Source organism: Pseudophryne corroboree, chromosome 4 (genome assembly GCF_028390025.1).
Source record: "Pseudophryne corroboree isolate aPseCor3 chromosome 4, aPseCor3.hap2, whole genome shotgun sequence".
NCBI lineage: Eukaryota > Metazoa > Chordata > Amphibia > Anura > Myobatrachidae > Pseudophryne > Pseudophryne corroboree.
The window spans coordinates 351,796,120-351,820,869 of NC_086447.1; the positions used below are offsets into that span (position 1 = coordinate 351,796,120).

Here is a 24,750-nt window from a genome sequence, read left to right on the forward strand (position 1 = left end):
GATAGATATATAGCATCCCTGTCCATATGGAGAGGCCAGTGGCGTAGCCAGAACTTTGTGGGCCCCATAGCAACATTTTGAAGGGGCCCCTGTCCCAATGCTTCTAGAGAGACACAACTCTGCAGCAGTTGTTAATTGTATGCCCTATAATAGCGCCCTAGTGCATTTTCTGAACCATAGTAGAGCCTTATTTAATGTTATGCCCCGTAGTAGTGCCCTAGATTATTTAATGAATCATAGCAGTGCTAAAATTCATCCTATGTCACATTTCAGAGCTGCGAGTACACATTACGCTGTACAGTACCCCCAATTCACATTATGATACATAGTGCTCCCTGTTCATATTGTGCCTCATATTATATACTTTAAAAAAATGGCTACAATTAATTTTATACCACACTACAATGAGCAGGTCCAGTGGCATACCGAGATAAATTGCAGGCCCCAAGGAGAAAGTTTGAAAGGACCCCAACATTCCACCCAGTGGCGAAAAATGTATTTAACACATGTAACTGTGACAGGAAAGGTGGTTTCTGTCAGCCCTGGGCCCCATAGCAGCTGCACTCCCTGCAGCTATGGTAGCTACGCCCTTGGGAGAGGCTAATCATCTGTCCCATATTTTGTAAAATGTATCCACTGCTTTCCTAGATATATATACAAATTTTTCATGTGACACTTCACTATTTACCAGGATATCCATGAGCTCACTTCAGGTCCATTATGTGCCATCCAAGAGCGAACCACCATCACTTTTGCAATGGCACATAAATTCACAACATACCGACGAGAGCAAACATCTAGTACTTCCTCAACCAATACTGCAAGGGTACATACAAAAGGGATGGGTAAGGGCATCTACAGTAATTGAACTGTAGTAATTTAAACTCTATGTAGGATAAATAGCTGTATCTATTGAAAGTATTGTAGTGGCCTCCTTGGCTCCCAACTCATCCTCCCAAATATCTGATGATATAGGTCCTAAATCCGACTCACATTTAGTTTTAAGGACAGATAGTGTGTCCACATGATAAGCACTAAGCAGAGTCGAACATAGCACAGAGATAGCCCGATCCCAACAAATAGATTTAAGAAGTCTACAAACAGGTGAGCCTTGAAGTATTGGTGACAATGACCCAAATTGGGTCGTACATGCATGGCGGAGCTGTAAATATCAATAGAAATATGATGTAGGTACTAGGTACTGTATTTGTTCAAAAGTCTTAAAAATTTCCGCTGAATATATCTACACTTAGCTTTAGTTTATGATGTCTACCTTTTTTCTTAAAATAAATGTGTATGTCATTAAATATTCACCAAATTAAGGCCCTCATTCCGAGTTGTTCGCTTGCTAGCTGCTTTTAGCAGCCGTGCAAACGCTAAGCCACCACCCTCTGGGAGTGTATCTTAGCTTAGCAGAAGTGCGAACGAAAGGATCGCACAGCGGCTACAAAAAAAGATTGTGTCGTTTCAGAGTAGCTCCAGACCTACTCCTACCTTGCGATCACTTCAGACTATTTAGTTCCTGTTTTGACGTCACAAACACGCCCTGCGTTCGGCCAGCCACGCCCGCATTTCCACAGGCACGCCTGCGTTTGTATCTGACATGCCTGCGTTTTTACACCCCACCCCCAGAAAACGGTCAGTTACCTCCCAGAAACACCCACTTCCTATCAATCACTCTGCGGCCAGCAGTGCGACTGAAAAGCGTCGCTAGAGCTTGTGTAAAACTGGATCGGCTTTTATGAAAGTACGACGCGCGTGCGCATCGAGCCACATACGCATGCGCAGAAGTGCCGCTTTTTAGCCTGATCGCTGTGCTGCGAACAACGGCAGCTAGCGATCAGCTCGGAATGACCACCTAAGCCTTTACATTATTAAATATGTATCAGATGACCTAATAAGACTCATATGGGCAGATGCACAGTACTATGCGTTTAGGACAGATAAAGTGGAGAGAGATAAAGTACCAGCCAATCAGCTCCTAGCTATAACATGGCATTTTACCAAGCAACAGTCTACAATCTGGAAATTGTAATGTGAATCTGTTGTCTATGGTTTATGCACTTTAAGTTGTTAATGGGTACATTACATAATATACTGTGGTATTTTCTCTATAGAGTCTTTAATGTAAAGTTTTTGTTTCTTTGAGTTGATGAATTTCTTCTGCCTTTTAGAAACAATTTAAGAATAGTTACATAGTTACATAGTCAGTGAGGTTGAAAAGAGGCAAAATGCCAATCGGGTTCAACCTGAAGAAAGTTGATTATAATTTTCTTTCAAGATGAAATCAATATTATTTTGACCCATTGTTGCGGGGCCCCTAAAAGGCTGGTACCTACTCTGCCTATTTGGTAATCCAGCACTGGCTATATAAAACACTTGCCATGACTTCCTCATGTTTGTCATAGACCCAAGGTATGTCTGCGTCAAATTTCACTAAATGACGTCAATTACCTTAACTTTGGGGCTTATAGTGAGTGAAACACTCTGTGTGTGTATACACTTTTCAGGTTTTGTGTTTTGGTTTTGGATCTGGATCCCCGCTCGTGTTTTGGATCTGGATTGGTTTTGCCAAAACCACCCTTTTTCGGGTTTTGGTTTTGGATCTGGATGATTTTTGGAAAAAAACAAACCCATAAAAACAGCTAAAATCACAGTATTTGGGGATAATTTTGATCCTACAGTATTATTAACCTCAATAACATTCATTTTCACTCATTTCCAGTCCATTCTGAACACCTCACACCTCACAATATTGTTTTTAGGCCAAAAGGTTGCACGAGGTAGCTGGATGACTAAGCTAAGCGACACAAGTGGGCGTCACAAACACCTGGCCCATCTAGGAGTGGCACTGCTGTGGTAGACAGGATGGTAGTTTTAAAAACTAGGCCCCAATGAGCACATAATGCAAAGAAAAAAAAGAGGTGCAAGATTGAATTGTCTCACCCACCCTTATGTTGTTTTAACAGGACATGCACAGTTTAATAAATCCATCATTTCAGCGAAAGGTTGTCCCCCTGGAAAAAGCTCGCCCAGTTCTCCGAATAATAGCTAGCTACAAACATACCACCTCCATATTTGATGACTTTTCACATTATGAGAAGAGGCAAGAGGAAGAGGACAGTGTCAAGAAGGTGATTAAATTAGAGAGGCACACACAATCAGGAACACCACACAGGCTTTCACCTCCACTCCTGTATTGGTGTGGAACAGAAAGGACTTCAACCAAGCAAATATATAATTACCGCATTACTGGACATACTAAAAAAACTAGGGGCCACAGCCTCCAAAACTGTACCCCCTTCTCCATTTTCAGTGATTAAGATAATCTTGGATTTAATGCTGGGATGCAAACAAACTGGTGTATACCACAGGATCAAGATTGGATATTTTCCCCTCCACGGAGTCTGGAAACTTATTTTGTGAAAATCTTGTGGATTTCGTTTTTTCCCCATTTTTTTATTGCATTTTTATTTACATATTTTGTGGCAGATGCCTTATTTTTGTTTTTCACAGCTTCCACTTACACGCATGTGAGCATACTTGTGTGTCCCAGTTACATGCATGTGAGCATACCTGTGTGTCTTATTTTATTCATATTTTATTTTTAAATAAAGCAGCCCATTAGATGTTTTAGCAGCCCCTCCTGAGACCCCACAGCAGCCCCGGATGGGGCAAGTTGAGCTCGGGTGGGTTCGGTAAAGTACTAAGCACGATGATGATGATGGCAAAGAAAAGGCGTGCAAGATGGAATTGTCCTTGGGCCCCCCTATCCACCCTTATGTTGTATAAACAGGACATTCACACTTTAACAAACCAATCATTTCAGTGACAGGGTCTGCCACATGACTGTGGCTGAAATGATTGGTTTGTTTGGACACCCACCAAAAAAAAAAAAAAGCAATTAATCTCTCCTTACACAAACTGGCTCTACAGTGGCAAGATGTCGATCTCATCCTCAGATCCCCCTCCCCCCTTCGTGTTTACATCCTCATCCTCACAGAGAAATAATATTCAAACAAAACCACATCATTTAGGTGTCAGTGGACTGCTTACACTATTATCGAAAGTTTCTGAACGTGACAATGACGTATGATGAATGCGCTGCAGGTGACGTATAAGGGAGGATGTTCCTAGGTGGTTAACGCCCTTACCCCTACTTATTAAGGATTGACAAAGGCAACAGATGGCTTGACACCTGTTGTACGGATTTGTGGAGAAATAATTCTACACCGAAGAGGTGGCTTTTTTGGTATTTTGCCCAGGCATGACAATGGGCTTTTTCATCCCATGGCCAACAACTGTCTCCACTGGTGCCTTATTCAAACAAACCACATCACCATCAGAATGCTCATCGTCAGCTTCCTCCGCAGCGCCAGCTACACCCATATCCTCCTCATCCTGATGTACTTCTACAGTGACATCCTCAATCTCAATATCAGCAACTTGACTAGCGATGCTCCTCCCAGCACTTGCAGGGGGCATGCAAATGGTGGCAGGAGCCTCCTCTTCCCATACAGTGTTGTGAAGGTCAGGCCTAGACATCGCAACCGCGGACAGTGCCAGCACCCCTGTATTTTCACAACACCCCTGTAATTTTACAGCATACAAGACAAGGCCAGTGTACATTTATTTTCACTGCACCCCTGTATTTTTACAGCACACAGGGTCTGTGTACATTTATTTTCCCTGCACCCCTGAATTTTTACAGCATACAAGACAGGGCCAGTGTACATTGATTTCACTGCACCCTAGAATTATTACAGCATACATGACAGGGCCAGTGTACATTGATTTTCACTGCACCCTAGAATTTTTACAGCATACAAGACAGGGCCAGTGTACATTGATTTTCACTGCACCCTAGAATTATTACAGCATACCAGGCAAGTGTAATGTTATTTTAACAGCAGCACCCCTATATTTTACAGCATACAGGAGCAGTGGGCTTTTAATTTTTAACAACTGCACCCCTGAATTTTTATAGCATACAGGGCCAGTGTAATGTTATTTTAACAGCAGCACCTGCATATTTTACAGCATACAGGAGCAGTGGGCTTTTCATTTTTAACAACTGCACCCCTGAATTTTTATAGCATACTGGGCCAGTGTAATGTTATTTTGACAGCAGCACCCCTATGTTTTACAGCATACAGGACGGGGACTGCCCCTGCACCGTGTACAACACAGTGACAGCAACACCCATGTACAGCTGCAGCATCTGGCTGTAACAGCACATGAAACACCAGTGACAGCCAGGACAGCACCCCTAACACAGCACAGGTACACCACAGTGACTGCAGCAGCACCTCTACAGAGCACACACTAACCCCACCCGATGCCATCACCCACAGAGAGAGACAGAGGTCTGTCTCCCTCACTCTCCAAGTCCGGAGTGAAAGTGGTGGTGACACACGGATGTTTATATGGAGTCCACAAGAATCAGACATCGGGATGATGATGTTTTGCCTCGTTCTGGTATCCGAGTCTGGCGGGAAGTCCTGAGCCGGCCTCGGATACTGGCTCGGAGCGTGAAGTTCGGGGGGGGGGGGGGGGGGGGGTTCAGTTCTCAGGTAACCGAACCTGCTCATCTCTAATATAATATATATCCACTCCAACAGATGCAGGCACTCAGAGACTGAATAAATGCACAAGTAATTGTATACATGTCAAATGTTTTCGGAGCCTCGGCTCCGTCCTCAGGACAATACAAAATTCCTGAGGATGAAGCCGAGGCTCTGAAAACGTTTGACGTGAATACAAATACTTGTGCATTTATTCAGTCTCCGAGTGCCTGCATCTGTTGGAGTGGATGTTCATATTACATTGTGGAGCACTTGAGCGGTTGGAGTGGCTTTTAAGAGTGCCGACAGACTGTCGATAAGTAATATTATATATATATATATATATATATATACACATACTGTATATATAAAAGTTATATATTCATGTCAAGTGATAGGACAGGGGGTCCCGTTTCACTCCTAACCATGCTGTAAGTCAGAGAGCAGACACAGCACTATAGTATGCTTTTCAGAAACTGCTTCCTAGGCAGAAAGGAGGTAGCTTGCCAGCAGAACAATTGTAGTCCTTGGAAAGTATCCACAACTATGAAGAAAGGTGCCGCCCTTCATACCAGTTTCCCAGGGCATTAGTAATGGGTGACGCTTATCTGTGGCATTGCATCCAAGTATATAGAAGGAATCAACATTTTCAATTCGCTATGAGTCAACTAACTGCTAATGATAGATGATTAATTCAGGTTTGTTAGAGAGCTTCATCTACTAACCAAGTATTTCAGTTGTCTTGTAGCTTCATTCGACATAATGGCAGAGCTTACCCTTTCTGAAAGAACTATACCTTGTATTATGGGAATACATTTGATCAATTAGTTTACGACTGAGAAATCATTTTGTAATATGGCTGCTTTTTTGTCATATCATACAGAAATCTGTGAGGTATGAGGTAACCAATGCTATGACACCCACATTACCTACCAAAAGCAAAATATGATGCCGACAGAAGACTGAGAAGCACATGTCACTATGGACTGGATCTTTTGTAGAAGATGAGAAAGGTTCCTCTATAGTCCAATTCTGTAAGTAGCTCACCCATTTTATGCATCATTATAGTCAGAGAATTATGGAACAGCAGATTTGATTGTATTCTTTTACAGTCTGTCAGTGTGTGTGTTTGTTTGTTTGTTTGTTTGTTTGTTTGTTTGTTTGTTTGTTTATTTAGTCACATACATTGCTAATTATTCTGTAAATTGTTTTGGTAATGCTACAAAACTAAACACAGGCAAACAAAATCTCCCCTTAACATTATTGCATTACTTTGTGCTTTTACATGTTGATTCTAGCTGGGTAACGAATATGATCTGTGTTTACTCTTATGCCATTCCTGCACTTGTGTAATCCTATTCCACATATGCAAATACACTAAATCCATTTTGGCAACAAAAACTGTTTTGTCTAATAAAGTTTTAATTTAACCCAACATGTGCATTATCGCCCGAGTGATACACATTAACAGAAATATAGTTACTTAAATGAACATGTTATTCCTTTGTCTACTTGAGCTGTTTAAATTATGTCACAAGTTTGGAATTTTGGGTTAACTGCTTTTACAATGACTCTGAGTCTATGCAATACTGTATACTGTATGTATGTTACGTTTAAGAAACTTCGTGGAGAATTTGTTTATAAGTTAAAGTATGTATACTAGTCAGACTCAGTGGCAAATTCCCCACGTGAGGCACTTGTTTGGGGGCGGCACTAGGATGCTTGTGTTAGTACTTTCAGCCTGAAATGTACTAATACCTGCAAAATATTTACACTGTACTGTACCATATGCCATCTTGATTGGAGTGTAAATGGGTAGGACATGCAGCTGTCCTACTTAGTAAATATGTATGCATACAGTAATTAAAAATAAAAAAAATGGTGGCTTTTTTATTATTCTATTAAATTGCCTATCATCAAATGAGAGCATAAATTCAAACAATAAAACTGATCAAATTAGGCAAGGAGGGTGGATATTACTGTTGTGCCTAGGGGCGCCCTCACCCCTAAATCCGCCCCTGGTCAGACTTGACCATCGCACACATATTCAGGGAGGTCCTAATATTTTGTTGTGACTTCTTTCTATTATGGGGTGTATTCAATGGGTATCTGTTCAGATGGTCGACCATGTTATGGTCGACAGTCATTAGGTCAACCACTATTGGTTGACATTGACATGGTCAACATGGACACATGGTCGACACATGAAAATGGTCGACACATGAAAAGGTCGACATGAGTTTTTCAAATTTTTTTCTTTTGGGGAACTTTTCCATACTTTACGATCCACGTGGACTACGATTGGGAACGGTAAGCGAGCCATGCGAGGGGACGCGGTGCACTAATTGGGGTTCCCCGTCACTTTACGCAGAAAACGACACCAAAAAAAGTAAAAAAACTCATGTCGACCTTTTCATGTGCCGACCATTTTCATGTGTCGACCATTTGTCCATGTCGACCATGCCAATGTCGACCAATAGTGGTCGACCTAATGACTGTCGACCATAACATGGTCGACCATTCATACCGGAACCATTCAATGCTTGTCAGATACTTTCCGACAGTAAGGATCCGACAATGGAGTATTCAATGAGCAGCCAAATCCGACAAGATTTGGCCGTTCCCGACAATGCGAATCCAAGTTTTTTTAAAGTAGGAATGACATTGTCAGAAACGAGGCTAAAATCTGTCGGATTTGGCCGCGGAATGCGACAAAACACGTGGACCGGCGGCTATTCCGCTGATCCATGTGTTTTCCGACAAGTCAAAATTGCAGACTTGTTGGAAAAACGACAAGCAAATTGAATAGATTGGAACGGTTTCTGACCTAAAAAAGTCGGAAACTGCGGTCTTTCCTACAAGATGGCAGTTCTGACTGCAACTGAATACACCCCTATATCTGTTAAAAAAATAAGTTTTGGTAATCATTATTGGAAAATGATACACAAGTGTAAGAATATGCTGTTGCTGATGTTGATAAATAATGGTTAAACAGATTTTAAATCCTCCCACTTACAGGACTCAGAGGTCTATTTACTAAGCTTTGGACTTAGATAACGTGGCCAGAGATAAAGTACCAGCCAATCAGGTCCTAACTGCCATTTTACAGGATGTGTGGATTGGCTGGTACTTTACCTCTGTTCTCTTTATCTCCACCCAAGGCTTAGTAAATAGACACCTCAGTTCTTCTTTAGATCCATGTAGTAAACACCCTATTTAGTCCGGGATTATGGGCATTCTCCTACTTAGCATCACGCTGAATTGAGTAGCTCCAGAAGCTCCTTCCCGGCACTATTCAATCCGCATTGAATTGAATTGACCTCTTAGTCTATCTCCCCCCCTAAATCCATCGTCTGTATGTGTTTCCTCTCTCAGTTCATCTTCTGCATGCGTCTCCTCCTCCCTCTCAGTACATCACCTGCATGTTTCTCCCAGACCCTCTTTTCTCATTTTCACACCTACTGTACATCATTCTCTCTTCTGCATGTTTCTTTCTGTCTATATTCACTGACCACCTTCTGCCTTTCTCCCTCTGTACAGTTTCTGCCTCTCTCCCTTTTTATCTGCCAGGCTTCTGCCAGTCACTTGATGCAGAGCTTCTGCGCCAATGGGACAGCCACAATTGCATCACAATACTGCATCCCCACTGGGTGAACAAGTCTGAGCATTTCGCTTCCCCATGTTTTGCCAATTGTTCCACATCTGTGTATATGCCTTCATCTATAAATCACCTATCTGTCTTCCATCTTCTGTTTGCCTTCTTGTCTCCAATTTTGTATGTGCAGTTTATTCCCCATGTGATCCACTATATCTCCTTTGTCTTTGAATCTGTCTCCTCTTTCTGTGTTGTCTGTCCCTATCAGGGCTTAAAGTGGTTCTGGAGAGGTGGTGGAACTTATTTCCCCCGCCACCGACTTTCCTCCCATAAGGCAGAGGCAGGGGCGATTGTAGGGTGTTAGGCACCCCCCTGTAAACTACATATTTTTGCCTTAACCCCCATACCATCTAAAGGAAAAGTGCATGCCAAAGACGCGCATCACAAAAAAGGGGTGTGGTATCACACAGAAGGGGTATGGCCACACAATAGTACCCCCAATTCAAATTACGCCACACAGTAGCACAATGTTATTGTCATTACACTATACATAGTGCCTCTATTTCATATTACACCACAGAGTAGTGCCCCTGTCTCACATTATGACACAGTACTGCCCCATATTCACGCTATGCTACAGTATAGTAGTAACCATTACACACAATGCCCATGGTAGCAGTGCCCCTTATACACAATGCCCACGGTAGCAGTGCCCCTTATACACATGCCAACAGTAATAGTGCCGATTATACACATAATAATACCCACGGTATCAGTGCTGCTTATACACATAATAATGACCACGGTAGCAGTGCCGCTTATATACCTAATGACCACAGTAGCAGTGCCGCTTATATACATAATAACACCCACGGTATCAGTTCTGCTTATACACATAATAACGCCCATGGTAGCAGTGCCGCTTATACACATAGGCCCTCATTCCGAGTTGTTCGCTCGGTAATTTTCTTCGCATTGCAGTGATTTTCCGCTAATTGCGCATGCGCAATGTTCGCACTGCGACTGCGCTAAGTAAATTTGCTAAGAAGTTTGGTATTTTACTCACGGCATTACGAGGTTTTTTCTTCGTTCTGGTGATCGGAGTGTGATTGACAGGAAGTGGGTGTTTCTGGGCGGAAACTGGTCGTTTTATGGGAGTGTGTGAAAAAACGCTACCGTTTCTGGGAAAAACGCGGGAGTGGCTGGAGAAACGGAGGAGTGTCTGGGCGAACGCTGGGTGTGTTTGTGACGTCAAACCAGGAACGAAACTGACTGAACTGATCGCAGATGCCGAGTAAGTCTGGAGCTACTCAGAAACTGCTAAGAAGTGTCTATTCGCAATTCTGCTAATCTTTCGTTCGCAATTTTGATAAGCTAAGATTCACTCCCAGTAGGCGGCGGCTTAGCATGTGCAATGCTGCTAAAAGCAGCTTGCGAGCGAACAACTCGGAATGAGGGCCATAATGCCCACAGTATCAGTGCCACGTATACACATAATGGCCACAGTAGCAGTGCCACTTATACACATAATAATGACCACGGTAGCAGTGCCGCTTATATACATAATAACACCCACAGTATGAGTGGCGCTTATACACGTAATAATGGCCATGGTAGCAGTGCCGCTTATACAAATAATAGTGACCACAGTAGCAGTGCCGCTTATACACATAATGCCCACAGTATCAGTGCCACTTATACACATAATGACCACAGTACCTGTGCCGCTTATACACATAATGACCACGGTAGCAGTGCCGCTTATACACATAATGGGCTCAGTAGCAGTGCCACTTATACACATAATGGCCATGGTAGCAGTGTCGCTTATACACATAATGGCCACGGTAGCAGTGCCGCTTATACACATAATGGCCACGGTAGCAGTTTCGCTTACACAAATAATGGCTATGGTAGCAGTGCCGTTATACACATAAAGGCCACGGTAGCAGTCTGCTTATATACATAATAATGCCCACAGTAGCAGCATAACTATACACATAAAGACCACGATAGCAGTGCCGCTTATACACATAACGGCCACGGTAGCAGTGCCGCTTATACACAAAATGGCCATGGTAGCAGTGCCGTTATACACATAATGGCCACGGTAGTAGTGCCGTTATACACATAATGGCAATGGTTTCAGTGCCGCTTATACATATAATGGCCACGGTAGCAGTGCCACTTATACACATAATGGCCATGGTAGCAGTGTCGCTTATACACATAATGGCCACGGTAGCAGTGCCGCTTATACACATAATGGCCACGATAGCAGTTTCGCTTACACAAATAATGGCTATGGTAGCAGTGCCATTATACACATAAAGGCCACGGTAGCAGTCCGCTTATATACATAATAATGCCCACAGTAGCTGCACCACTATACACATAAAGACCACGATAGCAGTGCCGCTTATACACATAATGGCCACGGTAGCAGTGCCACTTATACACAAAATGGCCATGGTAGCAGTTCCGTTATACACATAATGGCCATGGTAGCAGTGCCGTTATACACATAATGGCAATAGTTTACACATAATGGCCATGGTAGCAGTGCCATTATACACATAATAGCAATGCTGTTATACACAACAGGATTTTGCCATTCCCGATAATGCCAATCCGGATGTCGGATTGACATTGTCGGAAACGGGGCCAAAACCTGTCAGATTTGGCCGCGGAATCCGACAAAACAGATTAGCCGTGGATCCACGTGTTTTCTGACAAGTCGGAATTGCCGACTTGTCGGGGAAAAAGCAGCCCTTTTGAATAGGTTGGAACCCCTTCCGACCTAAAAAAGTAAAAAAGTACCGTCTTTCCGACAAGACAGCAGTTTCAGACTTCAATTGAGTACTCCCCATAGTTATACACATAATGGCCACGGTATCAGTGCCATTTATACATATAATGGCCATTGTAGCGGTGCCACTTATACACATAATAATGCCCACGGTAGCAGTGTCCCTTATATGCATGTCCATGGAAGCAGTGCCGCTTATACATATAAGAAGTGTCACCCCCACCCTACTTGCCTTATCTGTCACTGGTGTCTGCTCTCAGTGTGCCACCGGTCCCTTACTCCCTCCGCACCATCGGAGGTGGGCTAAGGGCGTAAGTTACAGTCTAGCGCCGCCTGCCCACCCGTCCCTTCCATTTGTGCGGGACTGCGGCTACACTACAGTGCTGCATCACAGTATGGGCAAGGTGGGCTGGAGGAAATAGAACTAAGAGTATTCCTCTGTTGCATACTGTTATACCCCCCCCCCCCCCCCCATCCAGATCTCCATGTAACACTGGCACTGCAGCTCTCAGTCTTTTAAAAATATATCCTGCAAGCTGCAGTGCCTGATAGTGAGTGGTACATGGAGATCTGCCTGACTGCCGCAATCAGGGCAGGCTCCATGTCACCATTTCTCCGGGCTGCTTCCTCCCTCCCTGCAGAAGGCTGTTAGTCTGGCGGTGGCCCGGGAGTACAGTGCAGGCAGAGGTCAGAGTACACTTATGCTCACCTTTCCTGCAGAACGCGCACCCGCCGCGGCCGCACCATCGCTCCACCCGAGGTCCACGCCGGTGACATCAGTGGTTTGGCGCGCAGACCTCCTCCTGTCAGCTGGGTAGGGCCTGTGCTCTCTATAATGGCGCACACCACAATATTCCTGTTAATCAGCCGGTGCGTGACGTGTGAGGGGGCAGAACTACATACGATAGACGGGCCCACTGTCCAAATGGCCCACCTGGGGATTCCCCTGTGCATGCAATGGCCAAACCGGCCCTGGGCACCACTATTCTGTACTGGACCTCTGCCTCCACTCTCGTGAGCAGATGCTAATTACCCAGGCCTCTCTGTCGGGCCCAGCCAGCTGCTGAGTGGGATAAGTGTCCCCCTTTGCAGTGTATGCCACCACTTTCCAATGCTGCACATAATATTTCACAATTTTCCCCCAGGAGGGGGTGTGGCCATGCCTCCCTGGTTTGTCCACACCCCTTTCAGTCCCCTGGATCCTGTGGCTTTCTCAATGTCCCTGAACAATTAAGGGGTATAGGATTCTAGAAAAGATACAGTAGTCTTTTGTCATACCATGCATTTAATAGTAAAACACTTGTACTGTATTTAGCACTTGTGGGTACAAGTCCTTATCGATAGCCTTGTCCACTGCCAGGGCCGTTTCTAGCCAATTTGGCTCCCAGTGCGAGATTTCAAAATGCGCCCCCCCCCCATTGCTATAAAAAAAATGCGCCCCCCCCCCCCCTCCCATAGCTGTAAAAAGAAAAAGCATGCGTGCGCCGAAAGCGCGCTCGCTCCCGACAAGGGGCGTGTTCTGCTTAAAATGGGCGTGGTCTCATTAAAGTGGACGTGGCCTCATCTGATATCATCACGGCCACCACAGGAAAAAAAAAATGAAAATCAAAAGTCCCCATTTTACACATTACAGCAGGCACGTATCACCATTTTACACAGTACGGCAGGCACGTGTCCCCATTTTACACAGTACGGCAGGCAGGTGTCCCCATTTTACACAGTACGGCAGGCAGGTGTCCCCATTTTACACAGTACGGCAGCAGGTGTCCCCATTTTAAACAGTACGGCAGGCAGGTGTCCCCATTTTACACAGTGCGGCAGGCAAGTGTCCCCATTTGACACAGTACGGCAGGCAGGTGTCCCCATTTTACACAGTACGGCAGGCAGGTGTCCCCATTTTACACAGTACGGCAGGCAGGTGTCCCCATTTTACACAGCACGGCAGGCAGGTGTCCCCATTTTAAACAGCGCGGCAGGCAGGTGTCCCCATTTTACACAGCACGGCAGGCAGGTGTCCCCATTTTAAACAGCGCGGCAGGCAGGTGTCCCCATTTTAAACAGCACGGCAGGCAGGTGTCCCCATTTTAAACAGCGCGGCAGGCAGGTGTCCCCATTTTACATAGTGCGGCAGGCAAGTGTCCCCATTTTACACAGTGCGGCAGGCTGGTGTCCCCATTTTACACAGCGCGGCAGGCAGGTGTCCCCATTTACACAGCGCGGCAGGCAGGTGTCCCCATTTACACAGTGCGGCAGGCAGGTGTCCCCATTTTACACAGTGCAGCAGGCAGGTGTCAAGTGGGGGGGAAGGAAGGGAGAGGGAGGGGGGAGAGAGAGAGAGAGACTACTTACATAGAAGATCTACCCGCTCTTCGGGTCGGGCCGCCTCACCTCCCTCGCGCCGGCCGCCTCCTCCTTCTACTGGCTTGTCTGCTCCTCCTCCCTCTTGAGTACTCCTGCTCCTAGAAACGGCACTGAACATTCGGTTTTACTCGGTTTTACTCGGTTCTCAAAACGGCATCTTATTGGCTATCCAAAACACGTGACATCCGTGAGCCAATAAGATGCCGAGTAAAACCGAATCCGCTCATCACTAAACATAAGTAAGACATACTGTATTCTTTTTTTTCTCTGTTAACAACTAAATTTTAGTTTTAGGCTAGATAGGCATTTACTGATGAGCGGGTTCGGTTTCTCGGAAACCGAACCCCCCCGAACTTCACCCTTTTTACACTGGTCCGAGCCATACTCGGATTCTCCCGTATGGCTCGGGTAACCCGAGCGCGCCCGAACGTCATCATCTCGCTGTCGGATTCTCGCGAAATTCGGATTCTATATAAGCAGCCGCGCGTCGCCGCCATTTTCACTCGTGCATTGGAAATGTTAGGGAGAGGACGTGGCTGGCGTCCTCTCCGTTTATGTTGATGCATTGCAAATATTTTGTGCTTGCTTATTACTTAATTGTGGGGACTGGGGAGCAGCTGTATATAGGAGGAGTACAGTGCAGAGTTTTGCTGACAGTGACCACCAGTAATACGTTGTCTGCCTGAAAAACACTCCATATCTGTGCTCAGTGTGCTGCATATATCTGTGCTCACACTGCTTAATTGTGGGGACTGGGGAGCAGCTGTATTATATAGCAGGAGTACATTGCAGAGTTTTGCTGACAGTGACCACCAGTATACGTTGTCTGCCTGAAAAACACTCCATATCTGTGCTCAGTGTGCTGCTTTATTGTGGGGACTGGGGACCACCAGTATAATATTATATAGGAGGAGTACAGTGCAGACTTTTGCTGACCAGTGACCACCAGTATATAATATATAGCATTACGGTACAGTAGGCCACTGCTGTACCTACCTCTGTGTCGTCATTAAGTATACTAGTATCCATCTACATTCTATACCTGTGGTGCATTTTAGTTTTGCAGTTTGCTGACACAGTGACCACCAGTATACTATATATAGCAGTACGGTAGGGAAGTTCACTGCTGTACCTACCTCTGTGTCGTCATTAAGTATACTATCCATCTACATTCTATACCTGTGGTGCATTTTAGTTTTGCAGTTTGCTGACACAGTGACCACCAGTATACTATATATAGCGGTACGGTACGGAAGGCCACTGCTGTACTCTGTGTCGTCATTAAGTATACTATCCATCTGCATTCTATACCTGTGGTGCATTTTAGTTTTGCAGTTTGCTGACACAGTGACCACCAGTATACTATATATAGCAGTACGGTACGGAAGGCCACTGCTGTATCTACCTCTGTGTCGTTATTAAGTATACTATCCATCTACACTCTATACCTGTGGTGCATTTTAGTTTTGCATTTTGTTGACACAGTGACCACCAGTATACTATATATAGCAGTACGGTACGGAAGGCCACTGCTGTACCTACCTCTGTGTCGTCATTAAGTATACTATCCATCTACATTCTATACCTGTGGTGCATTTTAGTTTTGCAGTTTGCTGACACAGTGACGACCAGTATATATAGCAGTACGGTACGGAAGGCCACTGCTGTACCTACCTCTGTGTCGTCATTAAGTATACTATCCATCTACATTCTATACCTGTGGTGCATTTTAGTTTTGCAGTTTGCTGACACAGTGACGACCAGTATACTATATATAGCAGTACGGTACGGAAGGCCACTGTTGTACCTACCTCTGTGTCGTCATTAAGTATACTATCCATCTACATTCTATACCTGTGGTGCATTTTAGTTTTACAGTTTGCTGACACAGTGACCACCAGTATACTATATATAGCAGTACGGTACGGAAGGCCACTGCTGTACCTACCTCTGTGTCGTCAAGTATACTATCCATCCATACCTGTGGTGCATTTCAGTATTGCACAGTTTGCTGACCACCAGTATATAATATATAGCATTACGGTACAGTAGGCCACTGCTCTACCTACCTCTGTGTCGTCAAGTATACTAGCTTAGTCACACAGCGACCTTGGTGCGCCTCTTTTTTTCTTTGCATCATGTGCTGTTTGGGGACAATTTTTTTGAAGTGCCATCCTGTCTGACACTGCAGTGCCACTCCTAGATGGGCCAGGTGTTCGTGTCAGCCACTTGTGTCGCTTAGCTTAGTCACACAGCGACCTTGGTGCGCCTCTTTTTTTCTTTGCATCATGTGCTGTTTGGGGACTATTTTTTTGAAGTGCCAGCCTGCCTGACACTGCAGTGCCACTCCTAGATGGGCCAGGTGTTTGTGTCGGCCACTTGTGTCGCTTAGCTTAGTCACACAGCGACCTTGGTGCGCCTCTTTTTTTCTTTGCATCATGTGCTGTTTGGGGACTATTTTTTTGAAGTGCCATCCTGCCTGACACTGCAGTGCCACTCCTAGATGGGCCAGGTGTTCGTGTCAGCCACTTGTGTCGCTTAGCTTAGTCACACAGCGACCTTGGTGCGCCTCTTTTTTTCTTTGCATCATGTGCTGTTTGGGGACTATTTTTTTGAAGTGCCATCCTGCCTGACACTGCAGTGTCACTCCTAGATGGGCCAGGTGTTTGTGTCGGCCACTTGTGTCGCTTAGCTTAGTCACACAGCGACCTTGGTGCGCCTCTTTTTTTCTTTGCATCATGTGCTGTTTGGGGACTATTTTTTTGAAGTGCCATCCTGTCTGACACTGCAGTGCCACTCCTAGATGGGCCAGGTGTTTGTGTCGGCCACTTGTGTCGCTTAGCTTAGTCACACAGCGACCTTGGTGCGCCTCTTTTTTTCTTTGCATCATGTGCTGTTTGGGGACTATTTTTTTGAAGTGCCATCCTGCCTGACACTGCAGTGCCACTCCTAGATGGGCCAGGTGTTTGTGTCGGCCACTTGTGTCGCTTAGCTTAGCCATCCAGCGACCTCGGTGCAAATTTTAGGACTAAAAATAATATTGTGAGGTGTGAGGTGTTCAAAATAGACTGGAAATGAATGGAAATTATGGTTATTGTGGTTAATAATACTATGGGATCAAAATGACCCCCAAATTCTATGATTTAAGCTGTTTTTTAGGGTTTTTTGAAAAAAACACCCGAATCCAAAACACACCCGATTCCGACAAAAAAATTCCGGTGAGGTTTTGCCAAAACGCGTCCGAATCTAAAACACGGCCGCGGAACCGAACACAAAACCAAAACACAAAACCCAAAAAATGTCCGGTGCACATCACTAATTTATATATATACATTTTCCATAAGGTGCAGCACTCCTGATGTCTTCGATAAATAAACTACTGTAAATGCACATCTTGAGTTGGCAACTGAAGATGGTGCATTTAGTTTATTTATTGCAGACATCAGGAGTACTGCACCTTATGGAAATGTATGGATGAAAATAGTGCGGTCACCTGATGCAGTACATTGCTGTATAGGGAAAGCCAGGTTAGATTTTATATATATATATATATATATATATATATATAATATATATATTATATATATATATATATATATATATATGGGAGAGAAGTAGAATCATCAACTTCTGCACCGGTGTTTATATACCCGCATCGCTGCTTGTTCCCCTCTTCCAGCGGGACCAGTGATCAGTACTACTAATCAAGCTACTGGCACCTGCTTACTCGTGAGCGGGGAGGACCCACCAACATGCCACAGGCGCCGCTCAGCTCCATGGCCCAGCCACAGCCCTCCCCAGCACTGCAGCACCAGCTAGTGTCACAGAGGATAGCGGGGAGAGATGGTAAGTGTCTGTCTGTCTCTCTTGACGCTGTCTGCCATAATGTGTAAAAAGGGGATGCTGTCTGCCGTAATGTGTAAGAAGGGGACGCTGTCTGCCGTAATGTGTAAGAAGGGGGACGCTGTCTGCTGTAATGTGTAAGAAGGGGGACTCCGTCTGCCGTAATGTGTAAAAAGGGGGACGCTGTCTTCCGTAATGTGTAAAAAGGGGACGCTGTCTGCCATAATGTGTAAAAAGGGGGACGCTGTCTTCCGTAATATGTAAAAAGGGGACGCTGTCTGCCGTAATGTGTAAAAAGGGGACGCTGTCTGCCGTAATGTGTAAAAAGGGGACGCTGTCTGCCGTAATGTGTAAAAAGGGGGACGCTGTCTGCCGTAATGTGTAAAAAGGGGGACGCTGTCTGCCGTAATGTGTAAAAAGGGGACGCTGACTGCCGTAATGTGTAAAAGGGGCTCTACCTGGTGTAGTGGCGCTACTGTGCGGTGTAATTTGAATAATGGAGACTACTGTGCACCGTAGTATGAATTGGTGTTATTTTGTGGCCATGCCACACCCTTTCCCCATGAAGCCATGCCCCTAATTTTTGACGCGCGCCTACGGCGCACACTGCCCGTTTTTTCCATACGGTGGGGGGGCGGCGCCAATACTGTTTCTTGCACACAGCCCTAAAATGCCTAGTTACAGCACTGACTGTGATGCTCTCTGTATATACTATGGCAGTGACTGTTATGCTCTGTGGTGGGTGGGGTGAGGTAGTGTCATATTGATAGGGATACTTTGAGTCTTGAGACAGCCGAGCCTGAATACTCCATTTAAAAGTGAAAACACCCCAGAACATAATGAAAGCAGTGCTGACACCTTAATGTAATGGGGCTAAAAATACTGTAGGTCCCCTAGGTCTCTGAGCACCATCCCCATGTCTCTCTTGCACCATCCCACCTCTGTCTCTCCTGCACTATTGCCCTGTGTTTACAGCAAAATCTTCCTGTCACTGCACATGTAATTCCATCTGAGTTTTTCTATAAAATACTCCTGTATTTTGCCCCCTACATACTCTGACACTCAATATCAGCAACACTTTCATTGTCACACACTTGCTGCTATTAGTGTATAATCTAATATATCTGTACACATATAATACAAAGAGTGTATTGTGCATTGTGTAAAAGATGTGATACTGTTTGTCATAATTACATATACACTGCTCAAAAAAATAAAGGGAACACTTAAACAACAGAATGTAACTCCAAGTCAATCACACTTCTGTGAAATCAAACTGTCCACTTAGGAAGCAACACTGATTGACAATCAATTTCACATGCTGTTGTGCAAATGGAATAGACAACAGGTGCAGGGCCGTCTTTTCGTATGGGCTAAATGGGCACTTGCCCAAGGGCCCCAGGAGTATAAGGGCCCTAGGCTGATAGCTGAGGGTCCCTTCTTTCCAGGAGTATCAGATTTTGGAAAATCGTCCCTGGGGAACCGGAGATATCCTACTTCAAACCAGTGGTCCCCATCCAAGCCTGTTAATTGCTCTTCCCAGCCAGATATCTCAGGTTCTGTCTTAATTAGAGTTTTTCTGAGTGTATACTCCAAAATCTGGGACTCTTTCCTTTTGGTGGAAACTGACAGCTTGTTTCTGCTATGCCCAGAACCAGGGATATCAGCCTTCCAGCAGCTGGTTCCTACTCCAGCTCCACATGCCTGGTATGCAGTTTTATATTTTCATTGGTGGATTGCTCTGGATCCAGAACTCTGATCCCCAAGTCTCTGTACCTCCTGAAAGGTGGGACTCACTAGTTTTTTTTTAATACCACTCAAAGCTAAGAAATCTATTTTCAGGAACTTGGGATATGTGCAGTCAAGCAAGTGCACTACCACCAGAAAATTATGATTATTAATCCCACTCCACCATCCACCACCACCCTGGAAGTCATGTACCAGGGACCCTTCATTCAGCCTAATGTCCACTTTTACAGTTTAGTGTTCTCCCTCCCACCCCATCTGTGCAGTAAAGTAGTAATTAGCAGAAATTACTGCTCCAGGTCCTAAATGCTGAGCGGAAGATAGAACACCCCCTACGCCCGTCGGACATCAAAGCTGCCACTGATAGCACCCCCCACCCCTACCGCTGAAGGATGGGTAGGGGGCCCAGTGCATTTCTGTGCCCAGGGGCCCACACTGTTGTTAAGACGGCCCTGAAAAGGTGGGAATTATAGGCAATTAGCAAGACATCCCCAATAAAGGAGTTATGCTGCAGGTGGTGACCACAGACCACTTCTCAGCTACTATGCTTTCTGGCTGATGTTTTGGTCACTTTTGAAAGCTGGCGGTGCTTTCACTCTAGTGGTAGCATGAGACGGAGTCTACAACCCACACAAGTGGCTCAGGTAGTGCAGTTCATCCAGGATGGCACATCAATGCGAGCTGTGGCAAGAAGTTTTGCTGTGTCTGTCAGCGTAGTGTCCAGAGCATGGAGGTGCTACCAGGTGACAGGCCAGTACATCAGGAGACGTGGAGGAGGCCGTAGGAGGGGAACAACCCAGCAGCAGGACCGGTACCTCCGCCTTTGTGCAAGGAGGAACAGGAGGAGCACTGCCAGAGCCCTGCAAAATGAACTCCAGCAATCCACAAATGTGCATGTGTCTACTCAAACGATCAGAAACAGACTCCATGAGGGTGGTATGAGGGCCCGACGTCCACAGGTGGGGGTTGTGCTTACAGCCCAACACCATGCAGGACGTTTGGCATTTGCCAGAGAACACCAAGATTGGCAAATTCGCCACTGGCGCCCTGTGCTCTTTACAGATGAAAGCAGGTTCTCACTGAGCACATGTGACAGACGTGACAGAGTCTGGAGACGCCAAGGAGAATGTTCTGCTGCCTGCAACATCCTCCAGCATGACTGGTTTGGCAGTGGGTCAGTAATGGTGTGGGGTGGCATTTCTTTGGGGGGCCGCACAGCCCTCCATGTGCTCACCAGAGGTAGCCTGACTGCCATTAGGTACCGAGATGAGATCCTCAGACCCCTTGTGAGACCATATGCTGGTGCGGTTGGTGCTGGGTTCCTCCTAATGCAAGACAATGCTAGACCTCATGTGGCTAGAGTGTGTCAGCAGTTCCTGCAAGACGAAGGCATTGATGCTATGGACTGGCCCGCCCGTTCCCCAGACCTGAATCCAATTGAGCACATCTGGGACATCATGTCTCGCTCCATCCACCAATGCCACGTTGCACCACAGACTGTCCAGGAGTTGGCGGATGCTTTAGTCCAGGTCTGGGAGGAGATCCCTCAGGAGACCATCCGCCACCTCATCAGGAGCATGCCCAGGCGTTGTAGGGAGGTCATACAGGCACGTGGAGGCCACACACACTACTGGGCCTCATTTTGACTTGTTTTAAGGACATTACATCAAAGTTGGATCAGCCTGTAGTGTGTTTTTCCACTTTAATTTTGAGTGTGACTCCAAATCCAGACCTCCATGGGTTAATAAATTTGATTTCCATTGATAATTTTTGTGTGATTTTGTTGTCAGCACATTCAACTATGTAAAGAACAAAGTATTTAATAAGAATATTTCATTCATTCAGATCTAGGATGTGTTATTTTAGTGTTCCCTTTATTTTTTTGAGCAGTGTATTTTCCTTGGTTAGATTCAAATGTAATGAAATCTTAGTAGTGTTATACAGCAATCACAACACAATGTGATCCATGATAACTGAGCGTTGATTAGTAGAGACCTTGGGTGGAGTTTTCCTAAAAGAACAGACCCAAATATGAGACTGTCACGGCCTACACAAACAATTACATGTATTCACAACAAACAGTGAGTTGCACAACTCCACCAGCACCATAACATCTCACATATTGCATCCAAGGCCAAGAGAAGTAAATCCCACTATACTGTATATCTCATCTTCATTTTTCCCCGTGAGATAACATTAGAAAAGTTTTCTTCGAAGAGTGAACTTTTTTGACTAAGCACATGGCTATCCAATCAACAAGTAGTTGTCATTCAAGCAAACGCTATGCGCTCTGGAAATTTCATGTTACCCCACAGCCTTCATGACTCTTCAAACCCTATGAAACCATAGGACAACTTCTGATACACTGTTGCTAAAAACAGCTAAAAAATACAACTGGATGAAATTTAAAATGAGTATTAAACATTCAATATGTGTAATACACGGCACTGGCAGAGCAATGATTTGTAATGTTTATTAACTCAGCCAGTACGAGTTTGACAGCTTAAACATTGTTCACTAGATATGACAAGGATGAATTATAAGCAACCGATTTTTTTATTTTTTTTTATTTATAGCATCAATGGATTTTAATGAAAGTCTTCATAACAGGGGCCCTCATTCCGAGTTGTTCGCTCGTTATTTTCCTTCGCATCGGTGCGATTTTCCGCTAACTGCGCATGCGCAATGTTCGCACTGCGGCTGCGTCAAGTAAATTTGCTAAGAAGTTTGGTATTTTACTCACGGCATTACAGGGTTTTTTCTTTGTTCTGGTGATCGGAGTGTGATTGACAGGAAGTGGGTGTTTCTGGCCGGAAACTGGCCGTTTTATGGGTGTGTGTGAAAAAACGCTGCCGTTTATGGGCGAACGCTGGGTGTGTTTGTGACGTCAAATCAGGAACGAAACTGACTGAACTGATCGCAGTGGCAGATAAGTCTCGAGCTACTCAGAAACTGCTAAGAAATTTCTATTCGCAATTTTGCGAATCTTTCGTTTGCAATTCTGCTAAGCTAAGATACACTCCCAGAGGGCAGCGGCTTAGCGTGTGCACTGCTGCGAAAAGCGGCTAGCGAGCGAACAACTCGGAATGAGGGCCTAGGTTGCACCGAAAGCAAGGAAAGATAAGGGGATAGGTACTGAGGGGATTGGGAAGAACATGTAGAAAACAAGTATTTCTCTAACGTCCTAGAGGATGCTGGGACTCCGTAAGGACCATGGGGATAGACGGGCTCCGCAGGAGACATGGGCACTTTAAGAAAGACTTTGGATCTGGGTGTGCACTGGCACCTCCCTCTATGCCCCTCCTCCAGACCTCAGTTTGATACTGTGCCCAGTGGAGACTGGGTGCATTACAGGGAGCTCTCCTGAGTTTCCTGTCAGAAAGTATTTTAGTTAGGTTTTTTATGTTCAGGGAGCCTGCTGGCAACAGACACCCTGCATCGTGTGACTGAGGAGAGAGAAACAGACCCACTTCTCCCAGTTTCAGGGCTCTGTTTCTTAGGCTACTGGACACCATTAGCTCCAGAGGGATCGGTACGCAGGTCTCACCCTCGCCGTCCGTCCCAGAGCCGCGCCGCCGTCCTCCTCGCAGAGCCGGAAGATAGAAGCCGGGTGAGTATGAGAGGAAAAGACTTCAGAGGCGGCAGAAGACAGCTTGATCTTCATAGAGGTAACGCACAGCAGTGAAGCTGTGCGCCATTGCTCCCATTCACCTCACACACATCGGTCACTGTAAGGGTGCAGGGCGCAGGGGGGGCACCCTGGGCAGCAATATAAACCTCTCCTGTGGCAAATGTACATATATACATGTACAGCTGGGCACTGTACATGTATATAAAGAGCCCCCGCCATGTTTTTAAACATTTTGAGCGGGACAGAAGCCCGCCACCGAGGGGGCGGGGCTTCTCCCTTAGCACTCACCAGCGTCATTTTTCTCCACAGCACCGCTGAGAGGAAGCTCCCCGGACTCTCCCCTGCTTGATACCACGGTGAAAGAGGGTTTTAAAGTAGAGGGGGGGGCACATAATTGGCGCATATACATACTTGAAAAGCGCTACTGGGTAAACATTCTGTGTTTTTTCCTGGGTCATATAGCGCTGGGGTGTGTGCTGGCATACTCTCTCTCTGTCTCTCCAAAGGGCCTAGTGGAGAACCTGCCTTCAGAAAAGAGCTTCCCTGTGTGTGTGTGGTGTGTCGGTACGCGTGTGTCGCCATGTCTGAGGTTGAAGGCTCACCTAAGGAGGAGGGGGAGTGTATGAATGTAAGGTCTCCGTCGGCAGCGCCGACACCTGACTGGATGGATATGTGGAATGTTTTAAGTGCTAATGTTAATTTATTGCACAAAAGATTAGACAAAGCTGAAGCTAGGGTACAGTCAGGGAGTCAACCCATGTCTGTCCCAATGTCGCCGGGACCTTCGGGGTCTCAGAAGCGCCCACTATCCCAAATAGTAGACACCGACACGGATTCAGACTCCAGTGTCGACTACAATGATGCAAAATTACTGCCAAGAGTGGCTAAATGTATTCGATATATGATTATTGCAATAAAAGATGTTTTGCATATCACAGAGCAACCCCCTGTCCCTGACACGAGGGTACACATGTATAAGGGAAAGAAACCTGAGGTCACCTTTCCCTCCTCACATGAGCTGAACGAATTATGCGAAAAAGCGTGGGAAACTCCAGACAAAAAACTGCAGATTCCCAAAAGGATTCTTATAGCGTATCCTTTCCCGCCAAAGGACAGAATATGGTGGGAATCCTCCCCTAGGTTAGACAAGGCTTTGACACGCTTATCAAAAAAGATAGCGCTCCCATCCCAAGATACGGCT

General features: G+C 45.5%; 1 protein-coding gene and 1 long non-coding RNA gene across 2 annotated transcripts in view; one reads left to right on the forward strand and one right to left on the reverse strand.

Annotated features, from left to right (window-relative positions):
* Positions 1-24,750, reverse strand: part of LOC134909526 (uncharacterized) — a 432,031-nt gene that overhangs the window by 350,187 nt on the left and 57,094 nt on the right. The window lies entirely within an intron of this gene.
* BCL6 (BCL6 transcription repressor) overlaps positions 6,193-24,750 on the forward strand; it is a 105,829-nt gene continuing 87,271 nt past the window's right edge. The window contains exons 1-2 of the mRNA XM_063916499.1: positions 6,193-6,262; positions 6,448-6,598. The gene's annotated coding sequence lies outside the window, so the exon portion shown is untranslated. The remainder of the gene's footprint in view (positions 6,263-6,447; positions 6,599-24,750) is intronic.